The following is a 23,428-nucleotide window of genomic DNA, read 5'->3' as shown; positions in this document are numbered from 1 at the left end:
GTTATCTGGTGGTGAATACTGGATATGACTATACAAAACTGCTGAATTGGTGGAATCTTGCAGAAGTGTGTCTGATTTGGTGTTAGGTGATTGTAACTGCAGAGAGGGGTGAATGCATGCTCTCCTCTGCAGCTCCATGTGCAGCCCCCCTGCACCTGATGAGATTGGAAGGAGTTGAGAAATGCACTGAGTGAGGGTACTCAGCACTAACCTTGTCCCTCCCCTGGCATCTCTGACATTTTTCAGCGTTCCCTCAAATTGGAGACAGCAGTAGAGATTGAGGGGTTTTGCTTTTACTGATCATAAGTCTTCCCCTGAACAAGTATTCGTCTGTAGTGAGCAGTACTTGCAGTTTTCCAAAATCTGTGAGGTTCACAGTAAAATTGCAGTTTTATTTCAGCTCTGGCAGAAGTGAAATCTTTCACAATCTGCATTCCCCTCTTGCATGCATGGTACTTCTTTTAATTGGAGATTAGGAGGTGATTTGGGATTTTGTCAGAATTCTTAGAGCTTTGGATGGTGTTTTGAGACTTGCACAGGTTTTGAAGTGTGTGCAATGTCACTGCAAAGATCCAGCCATTGTCATGGCAACTGCTGCGGTGCCACCTTGTCAGCCTCACCTTAATGAGCTGTGAATACCCAGAAGTACCTGAGTATTCCTCAGAAGAAAAATTTTMAACTGTTCCCTCATCACTTAGAGAATTTTTGAGACTATAAAGAGACTGTGTGACTCAGTGGGGAGATCCATGGACTTGGGATACCTGAATTAAACTCTTTTAGTCACCTTGGTCCAGACAACTTATTTGTGCTTTTGTGTCCTTGCTGTTCACYGAGAGCAGCAAGGCCATGTCTGAGATCCTTAGAGATGTGCTGATAGTCAGTAATGGTTTAATAATTACACATCCACAGTGCTGCACTCCAAATTCACAGTGAAGCTCTGATTGATGATATGCAAACTAATCCTAATACGTAGATGAGTCTGATCTAATTACAGACACCCTTTACAGTGGATGCAGTTTCTGRTCTCATGTCTAAACACTGATTTTATTTGGTGCATTATTATATAAGATATCCTGTATCTTGTGAAATAATTCAAAATACTAATGTGCATCTTAGCTGCTGAGGTGCCATCCTGTTTAGAGAGCTGGAGGAAACTTCTCCTAACCAACCTTCACTGGCTGCCATCAGTTCAGGCTGAGTGTTGGTTACAGTGCAGAGCAAGGAGACACCTTAAGGATGCAGGAAAAGAAAGGAATACAAAATACAGCAAAGGCTTCAGCATTTGCATTCCTTTCTAAATGTGATTGGAAGGTAGGTGCCACTAAAGGGAGAAGATGGAAATCAAGAATTTCTGCAAGGAAATGTGTTTTGTACAACTTYCTTTAAAATAAGATAAAAATCTTTCATGTGGCTCTTTTAATGATAGAAGTGATGTGGCAGATCAGATGGGAGATGTATCTGTCTCTGAGCTTACACAGCTTGTTATCATATTCAATTGCTGGAAAGCTCACACTCTTGAAGAGGTTGTTTGATAATTTTGAGATACCCCCATTTAATCAAAGTCAAACAGATTACATATCTCATGCYAGATAAGGTCAGGAGATTAATTCCACAGCATTTTGAAAGAAGCACTTTGACATGGAAAAAGGCACGAGTAAGTATTCACTAGTGTGCGAAGAGTGAAAAAAACCAAATCAGTGATGCATTTTTGTTCACTTTTTTACCAGTCGTTTCCTGCCAAGCATCTCATTTATATGAGAGTTCCTGGATACTAAAGGTTCTAACAAGGTTGCTTGAACTTTGAATTGTTGGGTGAAATAAAGAAAATAAAATTGCAGGTTTAAAACCCTGAAGAGCTCTGGTCAGATCTCTGCTATAGAGTATAATTGGCTCTGATGAGATCAGCTCTCAGCTGAGGCAGAGCCTCGTTACCAAGATGGAAAAATCATCCAAGTTTTAATGATCAAAAGCACTCAGATTGAGTGACATGATGAAGTGCTATTTCAAAAATCAACAATTATAGATTAATCTCTTTCATGTATTATTAAAGCCATATTAAAGTGAATTTTCAGCTGGAATMTTTGTGAGCAAATGAAACTGCAGGAATAAGATTTGTTCATGCAATGCAGCAAATGAACATTGTGGTAGTTAACAAATACTGTGATGTCGTGTTGTTAAGTTTCCTGTAATTTTATGGTCAACATCCATGKAGCTTATCTGGTGCATCTAAAGATGTGATTTCAAGAACTTGACATYGTGGTTTCCSTACAAGATACTCCTAGGTATGACTRCCARGYTTAATGGAGAGTGTGCTTTATTATCACTTGARAAACCAGGAACTAGYGGCARCAAAYTAGTTCAGACCTGTTTTCTRTCAGCTCTGGAAACTTCATTTTTAYTCCAAATTGCTTTAATGRTAGGAATCTCTGCCTGTCCTGTAGCCAAACAYGATAAAACCAGAAACTGCTGTAGATTGTGGGTGGGGACTGGCCAGTGCTGTGCAGGATGTGGGGTTTTCTCAGTCCKTCTTCCGAACATCTGTCCTGCTGATATGTCATCTGAAGGAGATCTTCACATCCCAAACAATCCAAAGGGTCCTGTGAGTTGTAACCTAGTTTAAATGCTAGTATTTTACTTTTTCCCCACCTGGAATTTATTAGTTCTGGAGAGGAATGAATGAAAGAAGGCAGTTCTATTTTTCAGARTGATGAACTAGAATCTCTTCCTGATGGCTCCTGGTTTTTTAATGGGTATCAGGTTTTGCTGCAGCACATCATTTGAGCAGCCCTGAAACCATTTCTAAGCCTTTAATAATTTTATGTGCTAGGCATTCTGGCAGGGGAAAGCTTCCAGTTCAGGGTTGTTATCTGTGGTAAACTGGATAATGTCAGACGGGAGAACTTGCAGTGCTTTCAGAAGCTGTCTCATCTGATAGTAAAAAATAAATGTATATGCCTTGGCAGTGTCCAGAGTACTGCTGTCCTCGTGAGAAAAGATTGTGAAAGAGAAGCTTCTTGTTTCCTCTTTGTTGAAAGKAGCATATTTTTTTCCTGACAGTCAAAGAGAGAGAGGATAAATTTCGGGGGAAAGTGATATGAGCTTGCATAGAGAAGGGAACAGCATTGACAAGAAATTATGAATGCTGTCCTCAGAACCTTGCTAAATTTAGGACTTTCAAAAATTGCTGCTTCTGTGAGTGGGGAGTGGAAAGACTTGCTGAAATCCCTTCCCCAGTTAAAGTAGGTCAGTGATAGTGGTGCTGGCTGCCTCCTGCAGCATATTCTCTTCTACACCACCACAGCGCTGATTTCTCCTGTGTACACATTAAATACATAGCGTAGTACAACTCCGGTGCTTTGTTCACAGAGTCCTTATTTCTGAGCAGGAGCAGTGGCAGGAGCTCAGGCACTGGGGGAAGATCAGGATTAATCATATCTGTGCAGGGGAAGGCAGTGTCTCAGTTGGCAGCACCTCTGTGATGAGGTTTTCTGAGCAGAATCAGGACTGATGTGTGTCAGCCCCCCAGAGATGTTGGAGGTGTTGTAACATTTAATCCTCCTGTGTGAAGGTGTTGGATTGTCCCCCTCTGTTCCTCAGTGCTGGAGCATAGGAGGAGAAAGTCCAGAAGAGCTTTTTTTACAGAATCAGCATCAGGTTATTCCTAATTAAATCCAAAACCTCTCTGCTGTCTGATCTAAGCAACTCTCATGGCTTGTTGTTTATGCATACATACATCTGAGGGCAGAACAGGAGATGCTTTAAGGAGCTTTGGGTGTTGAAGTTCAGCTCTGATTTCAGTTCATCTCATTAGGGAGTTGAAAACCTTCAGCCGTAACGAGACGTGCAGRTACATTTCAGCCTGGTGGATGAGCTAGCTCATTTTCTCTTTTAAAGCAGTTATTGAAGTGGTTATTAATTTATCTTTTSTGTTTTGATTACTTAAGCTTACTTCCATGTTAATGGGAACATAAGTTTGGGAGAGAGCTGTGCTGAAATACTGAGCCTGTCCTAAAACTGCTTCTAATGGAACAAGTCTATTTTGTTGCAGTGGGGACGTCATGGAAAAGCTGAATTTATTTAGAAGTTCAGCTTTGTGTGTACACTTACCCTGGTCAGCAGCCTGTGCAGGCRGGGAATGAGATTTTGGATGAACTTGTCAGCAGGTGAATTTCTTCTTCTCCATTATCTGAAATCCTCAATCACTTTCCATGTAGCCCCATGCTGATGATAGATTTTCTATTCTAGAAGGTGAGTGTTTAAATTCCCTTATAAATCTTTGTATTACTGCTCCAGGAAATTAGACTTCCTGGCACTGTCAGGGTAATGACTTTAACTTAGTAGATTACAAAAGTGCCAGCAATTTGTCTTCAGCTAAAGGCAACATGTAGTGGAAGGAGAGAGAAAAACTTCACTTTACTCTGGCTTTAGTTTGTAATTAAGATTGGCTGCAGTTCGCATTTCACTTCTGCTTTAATTTGCTTTCCTTAAATCTTTACAAGTTGACYCAAGCACTCACCTGCCCTTTCCAGCTCCCTTCCATCATTAATTTTGATTGTCGTATTGTGMATAAGTGAGTAGAACTGATTGATTAATGGCACCGTCCACACCCCTCCTGTGCCTGCTGGTGGGAATTGAGGGACTTGGAAATCTCCTCAGTGACAGTAAGATGTTCTTGTATTAGCATCTTTTGAGTATTTCATGCACATTGTTGAGAATTCCTATCAGAATTAATAAGTATCYCTTATTTCTGTTGCTTTACTAAGCTTTAGTCCCATGTGTTTTTCAGAATTTACAAAGCAGTGAAAGATTTCTTATCTGTCTTCCAGTGCTTTGAGTCAGGGAAAATTTATTGCCTTGAATAGGAAAATTACCATATGGAACCTGCCCTTGCCAAACTTTCTCTAGTCTGACACTTGTAAATTCCCATTCTTTTCCCCAACATTTTCAAAGAACTGAGAGCAGGCACCTGTGGATTTTTCCTTTCTTGTGTACACACTCTTTCCATAACTGATTGCTAATTTTTCTGGAATCCTCTGCCTTTTTTATCATAGTCTTCTCTGGTTCTTACATTGAACTGTTTTTATTTGTTCAGAGCTGGGTGACGCATGCATGAGTTGCTCCCTGGCCTGCTGAGCTGTGCTCTACAGGTGAAAACATTTCCATGATCTTTATGGATCTGTTAAATTGGAATATGCAGAACATAAGTTGTAAGTTTAGGGCTGAAACTGAAGGTTTTGAAAAATCATATGGRAAGATGCAGCTGGAATGTGAATTGGAAGTTCAGGAGCAGTGTTCTCTCTGCTACCTTTCACTTGGTAMTACAATTCTATCCTACAGCATTTTTACTTTGGAGACTGTGTGGAAACAAATGTTTTGTTTTTTTTTTCTGGGAGAAATTCAAAATGATATGACTGAAAGCCTATACAGCAAATGGGTGCAGCAGTGCTGCTGAGCCTCACAGCTCTGCTTTGTGGAGTTGAGTTATTCCACAAAATCATGTGAGAGGAATTTGAGACCGTTACAGGACCAGCTCTGGTGTTATCTGTCTGCTCAGGAATGTGAAGAATAGTTTTGGCTTTGCATCCTGGTAATWGCTGCTGTGTTTGTCAAACTGCTGTTCTCTGGCTTCTGAGAATGCCTCGACATTGCAGCTCTGAGCTGTGATTTCCAGTCCCTTGCTTGTCCGTAGGGACATCCAGGCGAAAATTGTATTTACYGATAAGACAGACTGGATTCATAGTAGGGGTGAAATGGCATCTGTGGAACAGAAAAGCTCTTGCAGCTCTGGTAAAGAAAAGCACAATRTTTGTGAGAGTAGACTGTGCTGTGAATGGCCCAGGTGAGAGATTGTGTCAGGAAGATTTGAGCTGGGACCTGCAATAGTTCTGCWGCATGGAGGGTATGTAACCAATAGAAACTGGAGAAGAAATTCCACCTGTGATACTTAAATGTCACTAACGCCTCTCCACCCCCAGCACGGACATTTCATAGTGTGAATGTCTTTCAGGTTTAGGTCATGTAGCTTTGAAGTTTAAGCTGAGTGACTGGTGGGAAACAACTGCTGGAGCAGGGAGGCAGAGGAGCAATTGTAGTGATACAAGAATTTCATTCAGCTCTATATTTATAGAAGCTGAAACTCTTTGTGAAGTCAGAAGGTTCTTGTCCATCTGTTTGGCTCTGCTGTAATTTGTTAGCCTTTAGAGCKCCTCATTTTCCCTTTGTCTTCTGCCTCTGCTTTAACCGCAGATGAGTTAGGACAACAGCTTTGTTTCTGAATAATTTCAAGCTTTTCCTTCTGAATGAGAAAAATCTGACTCACTTCTGAGATACTTTATTATCTTGGAAATAATCAACATCAACAGTTATTCCTCATCTTTATCCTTCTTTTGCATTCTTGAATGTTTCGTTTTCTTCAGCACATGGGAGAAAGCTGACAGATGGAGGCARGATTCTCCCTCCCCTCCTTTAGGTCCTTTCACCTGTGGCTCTCGTGGGGCTATAAAAAGACTCCAGTAGTCAGCTTCCAGCACCTTCTTGCCTGAGGCTGACACCCAAAATATAGATCTGTTATAATAACTAGCAATATCTTCAAAAGACCAGAATCCCAGGTGGTAAATTCCCTTTCCAACTTGATGTGAATTTGTGGCCAAGTTATAAATGCACAGAAAATGAGATTTAGGCATCTTAAACCAGAAGAGCCTATATATACTTGCATAATGAAGTAGCCTATGAAAAACTAAACAGCAGGAGCTCCACTAGAGCACATGGTAATTACAGCAGCTAATAAGGACATGGAGTGATCTGGAGTTTCAACTGAAGACAGGACTGGAAGGGGAAGAGTCTCAATTTTCCCAGTCCATCATTGCTGCTGACTTTCTGAGTGGCCTTAGGAAGTTAATTGCCTGCAGTTGCTGGGCTTGTAGTGAACCTGTTCATGAAGAGCCTGCTATTTCCACTGCCTTCACTAGAAGAATCACTTCACTGAAATAATAACYAGAATAATTACCGTCACTAAAATAATTAGTGTTTTCACTGCTGCTGTGATAACCAATGCAAATGCAGCGAACGTGACACATTTGTAAAAACAGCAAAATTCTGCTAAAGTGTCCTATAYCCAGATGTTGCTAGCAGCACAGTGATAGAAAAATTAAACAAAACCATAATTTCAGTTAAAGGGGGATTGTAGAGGTTTGCCCCAGTGAGATACAGTGGGAATGGACCAAGGCGTTCATGTTACAGAGAATATTTTGAAAATATGTAATAGTGTGAATGGCTTTGTGCTCTCACTATGCATATTGCACTTACTGTGTGTTTTTATTGAGAAGTTCAACTGCATTATTCATGATGCTTTGTATAGAAAGGTGTATACATAAACCAGTGCATGACTTGGAACCGTGGTGAGTTCCACTGCCCAGCCAGATTTACCTCAGTTGTAGCAATGTGTGCATCTCTGGCAATGCAGCATCTTAACTCCYCAGCCTCTGATTGCGGCATCTTAATTTGTCAACTACTGATTGGATTTTCCTGTGATTTCTACTTGGCTGCTATTCCTGATAAAAAGAATAGTTAATGTTTGGAAGCTATAGTTGTCAGTCATATGTTTTTCATTTTCACAGCTTTTCCTGTACTGTTTGCCCTGCTGAGATTGGTTAATTCTCTTCCCACATTTTGGGTTGTGTGTATGTTTTTGCATGAATCATTTAGCATTTTTGTTCTACAAGCAATTCTAATTGTTACTCTAAAATAAAATGCCTGTTATTACAGAGCATAGCTCATTATACAGATGCTGCTCCAGGACTGTTTATAAAATGAGAATGTGCCAAGAAAGCCTGCCAGGAATGAAAGCAGGAATTGATGGGAAGGTGCTTATCCCTCGTAATGGTAACTGCCTCAGTCTTGGGACTCAGTCACTGCAGTGAAAGACTTGCTCCATCCACCCATCCGTCCATCAGTGCTGCATTATGACAGCTTCTGCCATGCCTCTTAGTTTCAGTTAAGAAACAATAACAATGAAATCTCTTAGAGTCCCCCCACTTTTAGCATAAGCGTAAAAAATGAGATGATCCTTTGAAGAGGGGTACGAATCCGAAAGTTGTGCTGATTCCCCAGCCACTATCACTGGGAAGCTCAGAGAAGAGGAACTCAGCTTCTGTCAGAATTTAGAGATGAAATTTCATGTTAAAATCAATTACAAAAACCTTGTTGCGCCAAGTTACGGTTGTAGCTGGTGTCCATCAAAAGTACCGCAGCAAAGTTGTGCTGACGAAGCTGCTTGACAAGTTAAGAGAACTGCAGAAAGTTTCACAACAGCTGAGGCAGAAAAACGGTGTAAGGTTGATTTTAATCCCTTGCCACATCTCCAGAAATAGTGTGAGCAGAAACAAAGTAGTTATAGCTCCAGGTGAGTGTTCTGAAGGCTGTGCCTTTAGGAGTAASCGGAATGTGGATTTCTGAGAGCCCAAAGTGGCTCTGGTGCTTTCAGAACTCGCCACTAGACAGACATCACTCGAGTCTCACAGAAAGTGTCTTTCTGTCCCCTCTCGTATCCTTCTGCCCACGGAAATGGAGGTAATGCCACGTAATTGGGCATTGGAGCAGCTTCCTCAGAGAGGTTTTGAAGGGTTCTTTATATCATTGAAGGATTTCAAGACCTGACTGGACAAAAGCATAATAACTTGGTCTAATTTTGGCATTGAGCCTGCTTTGAGCAGGAAGCTTGCCCAGGTRACCTCCCACGTTCCCTTTCAGCCTAGTTGTTCTGTGTCACTCTCATTAACTGATTACAGAGTCAGCCAGGAAAAGTATGTCTACAAAAAACCAGCACYTTTTTCCAAAACAACTTAATGCACAACTGCTGGATTGGGTGAGTTAGATGAGAAGAGTGAGAGAGGCCTTTTTACCCATAGAACATGAGAAAGGAGCATACATACAAAATTGAGTATATCAGGTTGCACCCCAATATATGGCTCATTTCAAAGACAAATCTATTTTTACTTATAATATATACTTTACTGGTGCCAGCACAGTAAACCATGGMATCCCCAGAACACTCAATAATCAGCCTTTGAGGGTCTGCCTCTAACAGCTAATGATGGGGGAGAGAAAGGGGACGGAAAATTAAATAGTTGTGTGATTCTGAGCTAATTGCAAATTGTACTAGAGATCAGGCAAGGAGACCTTCTTTATAGTGCAGCCAAGACARGGAGGTACATGCCTTTTTTCCACTTTTGCTTGAACAGTATTATAGTTAATGGAGAGCTTTAATCATAGAGTTAATCTGAAAATTAAAACAAACTGGAGTGTCAAATAACCTGGCCATTTTAAATTGCAGAAGGCGCTGATGCTCGTTAGTCAGGCTGAAACTGCAGTCATGTTTTGCAGAAGAGCAAATAAAGAGAATCAAAAAATTAAGACTTCTSTTTTCTCAGCATTAATTTCTAGTATGTGTACCTGCACAGCTGCTGCAGCCCTATTATCTGACTCATTACTTTGTAAACCACTGTGAGATATCTGGAATGTGAAAGCTGCTATATAAAGCCATATTTATTTCTGTAACCCCGGGTGCTCTGCACAGGCTTAAAAGCTCCCCCCCTTCTCCACCATGACAGGGGAATGATAGGACTTAATGTGCCATACACCTCTAGCTGTGGATTGAAGAAAAATGACCTTGAACTGAGAGGCAGGCATTTTACATGGTAAAGCAGTCACTTAAATTTACCTGTCAACTGGAGGCGGGGGGAACCTTCCCCTGCATGGCTTTGAAAGCAATGTCAATCCAACTGCTGGTAGCTCTGAAGCCACTCAGAGCTTGATTGCTGACCCAGGCATTTCCAGGTGATCAGTGAGAATGTTGATCAGTATGTGGTAGAAAGGAGAGCGTTTTTATTTCGGCCGCACAGACCATTAGYTTCAGCCCTGAATTTTCTGTGTCTTGATCATAGGGAAAATTGGAAGTCTGTAATAGCATGAAATGTTATTTGTCTGTGCAGGAGCAGACAGACCCTGGTTCAGGCAGATCTGGAATGAGGCAATGTGGAGAGCAGTCCTTGCACCTCATGCCCAGTACAGTAGTGTTTTGTGCACCTTGCCATCTCCTTATTTTACTGAAAATACTGTTTCTTTTGTAGGAGATACATAGAGGCACTTTGTGGGGTTTTTCTACCAGTAGCCTCATTAAAGTATAAGTACCAACACACTGTGACAGTCGACTTGAACAGGCCAGATCTARATAAGCAAGGCTGAACTCGGGTGGGAGGGTAACAGGGTCCCCCTCTGAAGTGAATTGTGCAGTTAGAGGGCATTTCAGTGGCACAGCTGGAACAGAGATGGGATTTCCTGATTCCTAAAGCAGTATCTTTGTAGCTTACTCGTGCTAACAAGCCAGGTAGCAAGCCCACTTCATTTAGAGATTTCAGTTGTTCTTGTCCCTCTCATACAAAGCCAGGAAGAGCATTTAATCTAATGAGTTTTGTTTTGAGACCTCTGAAATCACAACCAGCAAATCCRTAATCACGATTGAGCATATAATTGCATTTTACCCTGCTGAGAGCTTAAAAATGATGAGCAAGAAAAACATCTCCAAAGACTTGTTCAGGGTGTGAGGAGACAAGAGTGAGGTCTAGAGAATGGATCTGCCTTACCTGGAGTGTCCCCAGGGACCTTTAAACACTAATAAATTGGAAGCTTGCATTCCTTGAAGGTGCAGGTTTCCCACCCCCCTTTTGGGGCTGCTTTGCACATTGAGTAAAAAACGTGAGAGCACACAAGTCAACCTGCAGATGTGTGAGAGAGGAGATGAGAAGTGAGAAGAATGACTGAGGTGTTGTGTGCTTTGCAGTGTGTTCAGAATTTCTCAAGGAATGAGAAACTGGGGGTGTTAGGAGCATGAGACCTAATCCAGTGTATTCAGTTATATGAGCTCTGCTTCCAGGAGAGTATTTCAGGTTAGTGAGAGTGTCCAACATTTGAGACTTGGTGAATGARCGTGTGACTTGGATTTGGGCAGTTCTGCAGCTTTTGCTTAATAATTAAATTCTAACAAGCATGTCCCTTCCAAATGCAACATGTCTGCTTGCTGAAGACAATGCTGAGATTAAACCCATGAGTTTCTGAGTGGCTGGATCCTCCTTTGCCTGAAATGGAAAATTTGGTGCTGGTGTTTCACTGAAGTCTGGAGGCCTATTTCTAGATGAAGCTCTGGACTCAGATGGCCCATGAGATGCCATCAGGGCATTCATAACACTGCCTTGCATGGAGAAATGGGGGTAGGCCCTAACATGGAAATTTCTGTACTCCTGAGGAGATAGTTCACCTTATTTACATTTATACTGACCTTTTCAGAGTTTTCTATAGTCATGAACAACCTCCACAGTAAATGTCAGCTTCTGCTTAGAATCTTTTACATGGGTAATTTCAAGCTCAATTTTTAATTGTCTAATATTACCATCAGAAAGCTGCACTGAAATTAAAAACTGTCCTAGTCAAAGTGGCAGTTGGGTTAGGGATCTTTTCACTGATTTAAAGGTGATGAAGTGGTTTCAAAGAAGCTGTCAGAGTTGCTCTGAGGTAGTGGCTGCTGTGGCTTTGTTGTAGAATTTCTCCTATGATTTTCTGCTGGTTCATGAATGTAGGCCATTGCTGTAAGGTGGTGAAGATGGGGCAGGCTGAAGAAGGTGGATGCTGTGTAATGTTCCCCTTYGCCACTTGAAAAATGTCTCTCATACTTTGTCAGCAAAGTATCTCATTCATTGCTACACACCAGGGCCTCAGTCTTTTCTCTTTTTCTTTTAACTTGCAAATAGATTTATTTGTGGTTGTGTTATGTGTGTGTGTTCGGCCAGCTAAGGCTCCAGCCTCACATTCTGGTCCTTTAGGTTTTATAGTGAGATCTGTGTTTCCAGGAACCCTATTATTCTACAGGTAGAGATGGTTTTGTGTCAGTTCAGCTGGTGCTTATCCAATATTCAGGCAATGTACTGAATAGCAGGCAGGTTTACATTTAATAGAAACTTCCCTGGTTTTCCAGAAAGCTGCAGAGAATGGTTGGCAGGAAGAGGGAGGAGAGTACCTGCTCACTCAGTCCTTTGATGTGGTGTGTTCCAGTGTGTCCCAGTTTAAATGAGGGAGGAGCAGCAGCATCTTCTCTTGTCTCTCATCATCTGTAATCCCTGCCTGGATACGGTGCTTTGAGGATGAGTGGAGAATCTCTGTTCTCTAAGGCATTAATGTTTCTATCTTACACTGAAATCCATGGGAATTAGGTACACAAATACCTTAAAAAAGCTGGGCTGCAAGGTCCATTTTTTATTAGAGAAGTTGAAGAAAACTTTCTGTGCTGCTTCTACTCTGGCYTGACATTCATTTGACATTGAAAACATCAAATTCTTTTTCTTGGATGCTTGGGAGATACTTGCCTGACAGCAGCATAGTGACTGTAATTGAGACAGATTAGAGGCGCTGGGCTGCCTTTGGGTGCATGAGGCAGCTTTCATGAAATGGAGAGGAATTGAAACACACTTTTGACTTTGGAAGCTGGAGCAGGAACTAATTAGCAATTTCAGGACACAAACAGGATTGGAGGAAGTGTTTGGGTTGGCATATAATAAATTATTTATTAACGTGGGKGAGTCTTTCCATATGGCAGTTGCTTATAAAATGCTTATAAAGGCAAGATTGCAGGACTTTGCATGTAATGAACCAAACAGGCTTCGGTCCCAGTGATTAGGAACCGCTGACCTTTCATTTCTGCAGGCTAAGACTGGTCCTGCTAGTTTCTGCTCAGCTTGGATTCTGATAAGCCTCCCCTGAAAAAAGATTAATTGTTTATACCCAAATATTTCCTTCTTACTGGGATGTGTTTTGAGATGTTTGATGTTTCTGTGAGCATATATCCACTGGAGAATAGGAAAATTTATTCTGCCTTCTTATTTGAGGAATTCAAGCTGTGGAGTTGTGCAGCCTTTCACTGCCTTAAGCAGACGGGCCTAACAAGCAGCTGAATTGATATGAATAACCAAATACCTGTGTAATGGCTTATGACCATTTATGAGACTTTATATAGAAATCATGATGAGCAGTGGAAGTATAAGAAGACTCGRTGAAGCATGAGTAACCCAGAAAGAAGCTTTCAGTTTGTCTCCTGAACATATTTCAGTGTGCGTGAGCTCTGAACAATTTGAGTTTTTTCTTGACGTTGTTTTCCCCTTGGCACTGAAGATAAAACCCAGACATGCTGCGAAGGGGAGAACCTGACAGGTGCCAGCCCGAGTGGAAATGCTGTCAGTCGATCCTTGTCTGTCGCAGCTCCAAGCAGCTCCGGCTCTGATCCACCCAAGTGTCTGTCAGGACCATGTGGGCTTTCAAACCCAAGCAGGAGGTCCCTCAGCAGCAGAAATGTTTTGAAGTGCAGTCAGTGGAAATCCCCACAAGTCCCACAGCTGACAAAGCCGTCCTGTTGCTGTAAATTCCTGAGTGATGGAGGATTTGGGTTTGCCTTGCTGGTTGGTTTTAGTGCCAGGACCCCAGGGTGTAACAGCACAGAAGGGCTGACCCGGGGAGGTGCTGTGCTCCCACACCTCAGCTCCCTGCAGACCTGGTGGAGCAAAACAGAATCTGTGCAGGTCTGGAGGAGTGCGGCTGCTGCCTCCAGGCAAAGTGCTGCTCACCGCTGCTGGTCACCGCTGCTGGTCACCGCTGCTGGTCACCGCTGCTGGTCACCGCTGTTCACCGCTGCTGGTCACACTGCTGGTCACGGCTGCTGGTCACGGCTGCTGGTCACGGCTGCTGGTCACGGCTGCTGGTCACGGCTGCTGGTCACGGCTGCTGGTCACTGCTGGTCACCCGTGCTGGTCACTGCTGGTCACGGCTGCTGGTCACCACTGCTGGTCACTGCTGCTGGTCATTGCTGTTGGTCACCACTGCTGGTCACTGCTGCTGGTCATTGCTGTTGGTCACCACTGCTGGTCACTGCTGGTCAGCACTGCTGGTCACTGCTGCTGGTCATTGCTGTTGGTCACCGCTGCTGGTCACTGCTGGTCACTACTGGTCACCGCTGCAGCCCCCTGAGCCCAGCCTGGCTCCAGGACTGCAGCCACTCCTTCCCTCAGTCGCCAGCTCTGCTCAACCACCTCCCACCTCTGCACTGCCGGTGCTGCTCCCAGCTGCTGCTGGACCCCACAGCCTGGCACTGCAGAGCTCTGCAGCCTCTCCTCCATGCCACTGCCCCTTCCAGGCTGTGCTCTGCTGGGCCAGTGTGTCCAGGCCCTCATTTGGGAGGGGAGGACGCTTGGTGAGACCATTCCTGGCCCCATCATCCAGCACRTTTCATACACTGTCTTGGAGATGGGAAAGAAGATACTTACGAGGTCTGCAGAGGTAAGAAAGTGTTTTYTGTGCTGTTTCTATTTTTCTTGCATACCTCGGTATTTAAGGTCTGAGGATGTGTGGATATTTCAACTAAATATGTGTTACTGTGAAGCATTTTTTATTTTGTCATGCARCTGTCTGCTGAAGTGTTTCTTCTCTTTGCTGTGCTTCCCCACTTGCTGGCATTTTATGACAGAAAGTTTATGAAGCTGTTCAAWATCTCAACAGTTCTAAATAATGTCAGAATATTTTTAATAAAATAAATATGCCTAGGTGGCATCTGGAGCCAAGGACTAAAGCATGATTCTTTTTGCAGTAAGCTTTTCTCYGCAGACAGGTTTCTACTGAGCTGGGAGGAAGCTAAAAGCTCGTTAGCTTCCTGGAGTCAGAGCAGCTGACTGGCATCTGGAACTGCAAAGCTGAGTTTTACAGGGGCTTGAGGCCAAAAACGGGCAATTTGGAACACATGATCCTTGGTTAAACACACACTGAAGACCAGAGGAAAGAAAATGGTAGGCTCAGGCAGCCACAAGTTAAAGGAAGGAGTCCCTTAACAGTGCTGTTGATTTTCAGTGATGACTTTAGTTCTGAGACATTTTTGTGCTACGAGGCTTTTGGATTTGTTGATGGGATACTAACAGCAACACATTGTATTTTACTACCAGACTACAGATAGCTGTAGTGTAAATTTATCTTTTTTTTTAATGGGCTTTCCTTCAGGGAATCACTCAATATCTTTTTAATAAACACATTTTATACACTAAGCTCAAACCTTSTGGGCTGGACAGTTAGGCATCTGCACTAGTAATGGCAGTGAAAAGAGTCTCAGATCTCCAAATCTTCAGCTGCAACACATGGCAGCTGTGATCAGAAAGCTGTGTTGTGCTTCACGGAGCTGCAGGTGGTGGTTGTGAGGAAAACGTTTTTGCCTGCTTTTGGTTTGCTCAGTTTAAGGAAAAGTCCCAGAAAACASACGTGTTGTGGCATGAATACATGAATGCACAGTTGAAAAGACACATTTGTTTATCTAATATAAAAAGTAATCATTTTCTTCAAGTTCCCAATCCTCATTASCTTTTTCAGCCATCTTTTTATTTCCTTTGTTCCTTTAGGAAAGCTTAGCTAAATGGAAGAGGCTTGCAGTATGCTCCAAAAAGCAGTGSATTCAAGCCCTAGGAGTAAGCATGAGAGTAAGCATGTTCATGCTTAAAGATTCCTCCATTTGAAACCTTTCCCATTAGGAAGAAAGGGCCACTTTGCACCTGTTTTTACCAAATGAGGCATTCTGTGGTGTGTGCTGTTTACTGCATCTTTACAGAGTTGCAATCAGGAGGTGATCTCAGGAAATGCTATGGGTTTGGATTCTTGTGGCATCCCCTTGTGTTTGCAGCACTGAGGTCAGTAAGTTGACAGTTCCCGAGCCCCTCCACATTTTGTGCTGGTGTCACTGGCCCAAGTGCCAGGAGCCAGAGAAGCCAGGCAGGCTGGGCAGTGTTCTCCATTCTGGAGAGGATTACACAGCCCTTGGAATTGCTTTGGCTGAAAAGGAGGAGTGACAAAATAGAGCTGTTTGATGACATGCACAAGGAGACACCCCTCGGGGCATGTGAGCGGTCACCAAGCACTGCCATCTGGGTCCTTTCAGAGAAGAGAAAGAAAACCAGTCAGTCATGTAATTCTGGACCCTCACAGAGAGAGGAGCAGACATGTCAGAAGCACCCGTGGCCGGTAGGAGCAGTGACAGCAGTGAGATCTAACAGAATAAGCATGGATGTTTGACCTTGTCAGTGTTGTTCAAATATCCCTGTGATGTAGCAGACAGCATCTGGAAATTCAGGTTTTCCCTCCCAGSAAAACATAACATGATCAATGACATGCTTGATATTGATCTTGTATGCATGGACCAGATTGTTGTCTGTTGAAGAAGTCCCCAGTGCAATGCCATCATCACTGTGCCCAGCTCCTTTTGGTATCAGCTGTTAGAGGGGTGAGCCCAACCAGAAAGCTTCAGGAYGGAGCTTCCCTGAAGGGAGCAGGCMGGATTGCTCACATCTGGGAGCACTGCTGCTCTCTTGGCATATTGATCTGCTGCCAATGAAATCATCAGCCTGATCAGCATAATCAGTCTTTTGTCTTAAAACACTGTAGTGTTTGAGGCAGGGGTAAGGGGCAGGCAGTAAGAGAGATTCCCCAGCATTTCTCCCGGCATGAGAGTGCTTATCCCTGGCTTAGAGTCCCGGGTGTGTCTGAGCTGCCAGAAATTCCGTACCCCTGCACGGCTGGCAGTGTCACACTGTGAAACCCTGCAGAGCTGGCAGACCTTTGATGCAAATTAGTTTCATCCTCACTTACGTATGTGAGGCAGGATTTTGAACCAAGTCCTGCTTTGAGATGTTGCAGTGGCAATGCAGGGCCTGGGCTGTGTTCTGGGAGCTTGCAAACACGCTGGTAAGCTGGTGGTGGGAAAAGGGGAACCTGTACTTCCAGACGGTTTGTATTTGATAACATGGCTCACAGTGCAGAGACTCCTGCTCTGTGTGCAAGAGAGAGGGAGAAAATTCTATTTAATGTTTGATTTTTAGATACAAACTGCATTTCAAAACAGATTTGCTTTTGGAATAACACGATTGTCCTGTTCCCTTTAAAAGAAAATGTGTTCAGTTATCACTGTGAAGTAAATAAAAATAACTTTGGATTAGAGAAGCTGGCAAGAGAGCAAGTGTTAACATTTCATGTACTGTACTGAGAGTCTCCAAGGTCAGAGGCAAGTCTTCTGGGACTGGGGTAAAGGAAGCTATTTACATGAACTCTCCATTTTAATCATGCAGCCAAAGGGCTTAACGTTAACTCCAATCCAAAGCATTGTTGCTTGTAACAATGATGTTTCTCAAAAGCAAACAAAAAACATTGCCAAAGGTGACCTAGAAATGCTTAAATGTGCTGCAGTTCACCACGTGCCTCCTCTCCCTGCGGGTACAGACCTTTAGCAGCTCTTCCATCCCTGCATCAGCTGCGCTGCTGGGGATTCCCTGCCCTTCAGTGACAGCCCTGGGGACAGAGCMTTCCCCTTTTGAACCAGTAGCTTGGGTAGTGCTCTATTTATCTGCAGCAACTTGGAGTTTCTTATTAAGTATTGGTCCTCCAGAGCCTTTGCTACTGATTAGTGAGGAGAAAAGACTGTTAATGGAACATCWCCAGTTGCCAAGAGACTTAGCTGCATATGCTTGGAAAAGATTTTGTGCTGGGCAGCGTGTCAAACGCTGTTGGGAGAAACGATGCTTGCAGGTCCTTTGGAAAGGGAAAACTCTATTAGCTTTAAAATGTGTGGTTGCAGAAAACAGAAGTGCTGGAACTCACAGAAGGTCAGAGGAGGTTGTGTTTGATTGAGCCACCTCTTTGTTGAATTGCATATTTTTTGGATATGAAGTGGAATATAACCAGCCTTGTACAAAGCATGCTCTGTAAGAGAAGGTACTTTGATGACAGCTTGTGGCGCTTGGGAAATATAAAGAATAATAGAAATAGCAAAAGATAGTTTGCTTTCCCAGGTATCTTTCTTTCTCCTGCACTGCCTTGCCCTCCCATTTTCTTTCCTTGCTGCCTTTCTGTCTTCCCTGCAGTCACCCTGGCTCCCTGTGTTGTTTTTTTGCATACCTTCACTCTTGGTAGTGCTGGTAATATTCCTGTTACATCCTTGGACTGGGGGTTTGTTTGCTTCCCTGTTTGAGTAGCATATCAGTGCTGCTTTCATTGTGGGAGTACGTGGTRAGCTGGTAAGAGTTTACATCATCTTAGAACTTGTGTGTGACTTAGATTAGTTGGAAAGGTCACACACTGTAGTGTTCATTTCCTAAATAGAAAAACTCTCCTTAACCATTCCCTCAAGCCTGATTCGAGTCTCATGTGTCCCACATTATTCTGGTTGTTCTTTTCAATACTATTCAAAGGCTGTTCTGTCTATCTTCAGAGCCGCTGCTCAGTGGTGGATGCTGCATTCGTGATTGAATCTCTGCAGTAAGCGCAGTACCTGTCCTGACTTGTGCTGTACCTTGAAGTGAAAGCCACAGGGACTGTTCAGAACTTTCCACCTATTATTTCATCTCGATGCAGTGCCTCTGCTGTGTGACGCTCAGTATTCTGCATGTATCTGCATCGAGCTGCATTCTCGGGCAGTTATGCCAAGCCTTTGGCTCTGTTGGCGCTGACTGCGCTCTCGCTTCTGTTAAGCCTTTCAATTAGAAGAATCTTGCAAGTTTATGTTGGCATTCAAGCTGCTTTGTGCGCTGGGTGCCGAAGCACAGCATACAGATGGAATGGAGCTGGTGGCTCGGGGTTTTTAGGGATCTGATTACTATTTTTACAAAAGTAACCAGCTGCCTTCCCCAGCCTTCTATGGGGTTTCTCGTGTAGTCTGCTGTAAAACCACGCTGAGGGGTGAGGGGTTCCTAGAAGGGGAGAGTTGAACTRCTGGACTGATTTGCTGCTGAAGTGTTCTGAAAACATTTTTGGAACAAATAATTCTGAGCCCTGGTTTACAACTTGCAGCCAATGAAGTGCACGGGCTGTGGTGAAGGTACCGGCCGGTTGTCGGCAGAGGGCAGGAGTCCAAGAGCTGCAGAGCTTTTCTTTCGCGCAGATTCTGATTGTTCATTTCTTTTACTGACATGAATCTTTACTCTCCTTTCYTTTTTCCTTTTTTCTTTTGTTTTGGCTTTTGGCTGATAGCTTCCTGGTTGCCGAGGGAGCTGCTTTTTCTCTGGGCAAAGTGTGTTTGCGGGTGACCTTGCGGAGGAGGTGCAGTCCGGGCTCCTCTCGCTCCATCTGCCGGCGCTGCAGGTGCGGCTCCGGGCGAGCACAGCGGCCCCGGRGCTCCCAGTGCCGGCAGCCCCTCAGAGCTGCGGGCAGGGAATGCACATCTTGCTGTAGTGTCAGCCCGAARGGAGTCCARGTGCTGCTGCATCTTCTGYTGGGAACCAGAGTGCARTRAGTGGGRATCGCCTCTGCCCACTGCAGGAGTRGCTGTCAKTGTTCACATTAGTGATTCTCCCCCCTTTCTCACCCGGTTTAGGGGTTGCTTAGGTTTTTCTTACAGTGTTGCCAACATCCTTCCAGCTTCCTGTAAAATTGACAGTTTGAAGCATCAATCCAGAGTTTCTGTGCKGATAGAAAATCAAGCAGCATATTTCTGCTGCAGCAGAAGGACATTTCTCACCTGCCCAGCATCCACGTGTATCTAATTTCCCATGCCTGTAGAGGCGGGGAATAAATCCTGAATGGAATGGCTGGTGAAGGGGAATAGTTTGGCAGCCTTGTTCCAAACAGAGTTGTCTGAATTTGGGATTAAGCGGGTGTATCAGAGATAGGCACCTGGTGCAGTATCTTAYGTTATTGCCAGAATGTAGCTAAGTATAGGCACAGGATCAGCATTGCCAAGATGAAAGCAAATAGTTTTGTGGAGGAGATAATCTGGGAACTGCTGCATCATTCTCAGCACAGGGACTGAGGGTTGAAGGGATGGAGATGGCTACTCAGCCCCAGCTAATTCCTCAGGTGTTTTCCATTCAGGATTGAAATTGCTGTCTGTGCTGYCACTGTTCTCTGGGCAAATAAAACATAATCCACTTGCTGCCTCCTGGTAATGTGAACTTCRCACAGAACTAGTCCCTTTGCCAATTTTGAGCATCTCTGCTGCAAAAAAGCTCATCTTCCTGTTTCTCAGAAAGATGAGACTGCAGTGTGTTTGTTGGAGAAGATGACTCTAATGTGGAAGATGTTCCTCTGCRACATGTTCGTGCTGTTGTTAGCTGGGGGAATGCTTACACTCTGCAAAAGGTCTGGTGCTCACAGTGACATCAGTGTCCAAGGCATTTCTCTGTTTCTCRGAAAGGCAAAAGCTAATACAAACTTGTTTACTTTGCTTTCTGCAGTGAAAAAAGCAATAAATTACTTATCTCCGTGCTTTTCCAGGAGAAAACAGTGTAGATTGCAACTCAGCACAAATCCATAACTGATTGAAAAATCTCATTTATTCTGTGAGGATTATCTTTTTAAGGACAGTGCTGAATCTGGGCTATMATTAAAAGAGCTTTTTAAAGAAAGAAGCAAAACAGTGGATGTTTTTCTTGTTTGATCTATTCTCTATYGCTAATGACCCTGTTTTCTCATTTCTTCTATCCATTTTTAAATGGTTCTAAGGAGYTAGCTGTATATTGCATAAAAGTAGCATTACCTGAGAAAATAATTAAGATGATCTTGAAATTAAGGAAATSAGTTTTGAAAAGAAGCAGGTGCTTAATGGAGGTGAGACCAGCTGTGCTTCCCAGGAACGTGCTTGAAGCGCTTCATGGAAAAATGTGCGAGGCCTTCATGCAACACTGGAAGGAAATYTATAATAATTCAGACAAATTGCATCCTATAAATAGCAGAGCTGGATTCATTAGGACAGGAGGCAGATGGAGAAAATATAAAACTTGTTTGTTTCTTTTTAAGGCACTATAATGCTTATGAAAAGTGTCAGCTTGCTGTCATAGAGGGAAAACCCTCCAGTGCAGCAGTAACTTCCTCGTTATTAGGTTCTCATCCCTGCTAATGAGCAGCCTCCATGATGGGCATTTTTGATACTTGACTTYAGCAAGTCTTGCTGCCTTTCCCAGCTGACCCAGGAGAGCTGCAGCGCTGGGAGAGGAGCAGGGGAGGCTGGAGGGAGGACGGAGCTCTGTGTGGTGTGTAGCACTCACTGACTTTAAGACAGGGCAGAGGAAATGTAGTTGGGAAGGTGGGGGTTGTGGAGTGAGGTGGGAATTGTCTACCACCTGGCTAAGGAGTGATGCCCCAAAGCAGGAGGGTACTGGTGGTTTGTAGAGAAAATGCTGTGCATTATTGAAGAGAGAAGGTGAAGGCATTTTTGAGATGCTCTTACTAATGTAAGTAGGAAAAAGGAGAGGCTTTCATGCATGGAGAGAGGTAATGACAGAGAGAGGGTGGGAGGTGCGTGACTGGAATACAGCTGTATCCACAGGAGGGAAGCAGAGGTGAGAGGGTTACAGCATCTCAGTATTCACACACAGCGAGGTGCTGAGGAAGGAAGTGTGTCCCACCAAAAAAGAGCGTACAGACTGACAGAAAGGGCACATCACAGACTGCATTTAAATTGCAGTACAGAGTACGAGTGTGGGGCTGTTTCCAAGTGTGCCAAAATTATAACTGGGTACTTCTGAACAGAAGACTGGCTGCTCAATTGCATCCTGTTGAACCACAGGCGAGTCTGAGCTCAGATACAGAAGCAGAAAATGTTCTGTATGAATATTATCTATTAATGAACCTGCCTTCATTTCTTCAGCTGATCTGATTTACATTTCAGCAAAGCTTCCTTAAAAGATAACAGTGTCAAAATTCCAGTAGGCTATCCTAAGAGATTTTTAAGTATTAGTGTTCAGGAAAGGAACACCAGGTGCTTATCAGCAGTGTTTTTTCTTGAGGAGTTCTTAGGTTGCCAATTCACCTTGTGAAGTGGCAGGGGAAAAGGGTGATCTGAAGGTTATACTGGAGTCAGATAATCATACATATACTCAAGGAATGGAGGAAAGCACTACAACTGCTCATGCTTCGTGGATTAAGTAACGACAGTTTTTCCTCAGCATTCAGTATAGAGGGCAATGATTCCAGCACAAAGAGAGGACACTGGAGAAGAGGAAAGTCAGTGGTATGGATTGGCAGGATGCCTTTGGGGGTTGCCATCTGTTGYAGCTTGCACATATCTGTAGGGTGTCATGTGTAGCAGGCAAGTGGTGGCATTAAAACAAGGCCCAGACGTGGAGCAGGTTAAGTGTCCGGTCACTGGAGAAGGGTCCAGGCGTGCTGGGATGCACATGAGGGGCTGAGCACGGAAAGTATGAGCCAGCACATGGACTCCCATGCAGAGATCAGATTTTTGGTATGGAATAAACCTTGGCTGATTGTGTTTTCTTGGAATGAGTACCCCTGTACAGCCAGGGGTTTAACACAACCTGTGTTTATGGGTAGTGTTACACTGGGTTTAAAGGGCTCAGTTCTCAGATCGTGAGTCATATAGCAACACAGCCATAACTGGTATGAAGGGTATGGAGAAATAGTTCCATTTAAAATCAAGCCTTTTATTTCAGGAGGTCTTTAGCTAGAGAGAATTTAAAAACAAAACAAAAAGAAACAGAAAAAAAAAACCCCACAACAACTGAACACCAAGGAAAAAGCCCAACTGTATCCACTGGATAGGGTAGCATTGCTCCAAGATGTCTAAAATGTGACAATCTGCAATGTGTGTATGAGAGATGGGTGATTTTGAAGAGAAAGTACTGAAGAGAGGAAGTGATTTGTGTTTGGAATTTTCCTGTCTTGCTAGTGGAAAACTTGCTTTGAATTATGCTACAATTCTAGGGCAGCATCTTGTTATGTGAAAAACATTCTTTTCATGTGTACAAATAATAATAAATTCTTTTACTCAAAACATGCTTGAAATTCCCTCTGCCCAGGCTTCTTCACACCTTTATGCTTTCTTTGATGTCATGTTTTTCTAGGAATCCTCTCCTAGTCAGTGCTTGCTGAACCTTACYGCAAACACCCCAAAGGCCACCAGACCAGCTGCAGTGACTGCACATGAGTCACAAGAAGCTGCTGACGCCATCCTGCACTCACMAAGGCACTTCGGGGGTTTAGTTTTTGTTCACATAATCAGAACAGCACTTTGAGATGGTGTGTCTGGCCTGTTCTGTAAGCAGGTGCTTGACATGCTCTGCCTTCATTGACGCAGTGTGTCATACTACACTTAGTGAAGGAAGACAGGTAAAAATTGCTTCAAATAGTGCGGCAGCTTGGAGTGATGGAGTTCTTGCCTAAGACCYTCTTTTTAATGTGGGTAGATGGATAAATCCTAATCCTATGGATGAGGATTCAGGACACCATGCTATTGTCAGTTACTCAGCATCACAAAAGGAAATCTTTGGCAGAGCTGGGAATATCTCTCATTCCCGTCATGTTTTAACTGTGCAGCTGATCCAGTGACTCTGGGGATCTGCAGTGAACAGATGTG

At 43.6% G+C, this 23,428-nt stretch overlaps 1 protein-coding gene across 3 annotated transcripts in view; it reads left to right on the top strand.

Moving 5' to 3' along the window:
• ARVCF (ARVCF delta catenin family member) overlaps positions 1–23,428 on the top strand; it is a 128,112-nt gene that overhangs the window by 92,122 nt on the left and 12,562 nt on the right. The window lies entirely within an intron of this gene.

This window comes from Malurus melanocephalus, unplaced genomic scaffold, assembly GCF_030028575.1.
Source record: "Malurus melanocephalus ecotype Western Australia unplaced genomic scaffold, MMel_1.1 scaffold_102, whole genome shotgun sequence".
NCBI classification, from domain to species: domain Eukaryota; kingdom Metazoa; phylum Chordata; class Aves; order Passeriformes; family Maluridae; genus Malurus; species Malurus melanocephalus.
Note: the sequence above shows the minus strand (reverse complement) of the source record. Positions and strands in the feature narration are given on the sequence as shown.